We start from the raw sequence: 2,841 nt of genomic DNA on the forward strand, positions 1-2,841 counted from the left end.
CGCTTCGACTGGGCTTGTTGGATCTTCCTCTATTTTTTTTGTCGTTTTAAGAGGAGAATAATATTTTGAGAGTGATTTTTCTATATCTTGTATGTAGATCATCCATGATTGCTTTGATATTCATGCTAATTGTTTATTTGTTGTTACAATTTATTTGGTTTCATAATGTTTCTTTTCTTTTCTTATTTCAATGTGTACATCATGTTTCATTGTTTATTAACAAAAAAATAATGCACTCGCTTCAGATTAGTTTGATGATACACAACGAACATTATGATTCACTTTGGAACGAGAGAAAAACCTGATATAACACTTCGAAACATGACAAATTTTGACAACAAAAAAAGGTAGCACGAATCTCATTTCTCGTAATGTTTTACTCCTATATATTTTGCAGATGCATGCGATCACAAGCAAATATGTCAACTAGTAATGCTGACCAGATATACAGAGAGCCGGAAGGGGAGGGGGCTGCGGAGTTCCTGGCGCAGTCTGCTGCGGCGAAGGTGACGGTGCCCTTGTCGAGGTCATAGCCGACGTGCATGTTCTGCTGCGCGATATTCCCGATGATGGACACAGGAGTATCCTGCTCAGACGCCGCCGCCACCGCCAAGCACAGAGTCCCCTCCTGCACCTCCAGGAACGTGTTCTCCGCCTTTAGCGTGACCGTCGCGCCGCCGCCGAGCACCAGCGTCACGTCAGGGATCATCGCCGCCACCTGCCCCTTTCGTACCCCGCTCACGTCGAAGCACAGTGGCAGGAGATCTTCCAGCGACTTCGCCGGCGGGAGCTTGACCCTCCGGGTCAGCTCTTCCACCAATGGGTCCACAAGCTCGTTCGCGAGGTACGTCAGCGTCGTGCCGGAGTCGACGATGACGGGGGACTCCTGCGGCGCCGCGAAGGTCTTGTGCCCGATCTTGACGGACTGGAGATTGACGGTGTAGTAAGCCTTCACTTCAGATGGGATCAGCGGCGTCGTCGCCGCGCCCGGCTCCGTCACGGTGGCGCGGGGGCCGAAGTTGAGCACGGAGGAGGCGTTGATGGAGTAGGGCACGAGGCAGTAGGAGAACCTCCGGCCGAGCGATGTGTCTGCGCCTAGCTGATTGACGAGGGAGAGGTCGCCGCCGCCGAGCCCGACGAGGCCGTCCCCGATGAACGAGCCGATCATGGTCGTGGCGCAGCCGAAGTTGACGTTGGCCACGCGTATCTCCCGATCGCCGCGGGTGCCTTGGTCGTCGGCGAAGGTGAAGGTCTCCGTGGAGAGAAGTCTGCTCGTCCGGGAGCCGTCGCTGTAGGAGTAGAGATACCTGCACTTGGAGTCGGGGTAGGAGGCATCGGGGAGCGCGCGGCATGCGACGGAGCCGCAGCTCACGAGACCGAACGTCGTCGAATTGGAGGAGTTGAACTGGACGCCCGGCGGCGGCGCGGACGCGGGCGCGTTGGCGGGGGCGGGAGCGCGAGCGGGCGCGAGCGCGTGACGGGCGGCCGCCAGACCAGGAGCGCCGTCTCCGTTGCTGCAGTTGAGCCAGATGAGGTCGCTGCCGGTGTCGGCGATGGCGAGCATGCGGGTAGGCGGCGTGCCCACGTTCACGGACATCAGGTACTCGAATGGCCTGGAGGTGAGCTTGGAGACGGCGCCGTCGGCTGATGGTGCGTCGGCGCGGGCGTAGGAGCGCGAGAGCGCAGCGGCGCGCGGCCTCGAGCACGCGGGCGTGCGCGGTGAGCGACGGGTCACGGTACGGCGACTTGACGGAGTCACGGTGGATGAACTCCACGCTAAACCCATCGCCGCCGGCGTACGCCGTGCACAAGAACATGTGCGCCGTCAGGACGACGCCAACGAGCAGGAGAGCGCGGGATGTCGTCGTCCCAGGCATTGTGTGCTGACTCAACTGCGGGATTGCTTTGCCAATGGTGTGTAGCTGCTGCTGCTATGCAGAGTATTAATAGGGGAATTGGCGTACGATTAAAATGGCATGTTGATTAATGGGGAGACGAATGGGGCACGTCGGTATATGGTATGAACTGTGATTGCGGTCAGCCAGCTTCTTGCTAGTTATACGTACGTGCTACACTACGCATGGAATTCAGGGTGGATTCCATTGGAGACCTGAGACTGGACTTTTGGGCAATATTTTGTACTCCCAGATTTCAGCTGTTTTATAAGATTAATTAACATTCAAAATGGCAATGTTTTATATAAGGTTAATTAACATTCAAAATGGCAATGTTTTGGAACAGATTGTACGGTTCAACCTTGTTCTCATACAAACGACACGCCCGCGGACGCCCGGAAAAGTTGGATCGCACGAGGCGATCAAGGAGGCGACTAGGGATCCCTTGCGCGCCGCCGGTGACGCCGCCGGTTCCCTCTCTCTCCGTCGGCCGCTCCGGCGGCGGGAGGGAGGGGGAACCTCGGGTCTGTTCACTAGGTGGGTGTGGTAGGGTTAGGGTTGAGGGAGACGCTGCCGAGGCCGTTGCGGTGGTGTCGCGTCGGAATAAGTTTCTCCAGGCTCCGTTCGCGGTCAGGCGAGGCTTTTGCCTTCATCTAGGAGCCAGCGGTGTTGGGGATCCCCGGATCTCGTCGAGGTCGCAGACTATGGTGGTTAGAGGTCCATCGGCACTGGCCGTTTGGATCCTCAGATGGGCGATGGAGGCAGGGAGACGAAGACCTTTCTTCTTCCTTGTTGGTATGATTTGCTGCTGCTGTTCTTCTCCTTCCTCTGTGCTGATGCTGGTGGGAGATCCTGCTTTGCCCGGGCGGATGGCCCGGCCGTGGTGCTGGACTGGTCGGATGACTCGAGTTCTCTTCCTTTCGGAAGGGACACTTTTCGCGGTACT

General features: G+C 56.9%; 1 pseudogene; it reads right to left on the bottom strand.

Moving 5' to 3' along the window:
• Positions 1 to 382: 382 nt before the first annotated feature.
• LOC123074187 (aspartic proteinase CDR1-like) lies at positions 383 to 1,877 on the bottom strand (annotated as a pseudogene).
• Between the last annotated feature and the right edge of the window lie 964 nt (positions 1,878 to 2,841).

The sequence above is a fragment of the Triticum aestivum genome, chromosome 3D, assembly GCF_018294505.1.
Source record: "Triticum aestivum cultivar Chinese Spring chromosome 3D, IWGSC CS RefSeq v2.1, whole genome shotgun sequence".
Taxonomy (NCBI): Eukaryota; Viridiplantae; Streptophyta; class Magnoliopsida; order Poales; family Poaceae; genus Triticum; species Triticum aestivum.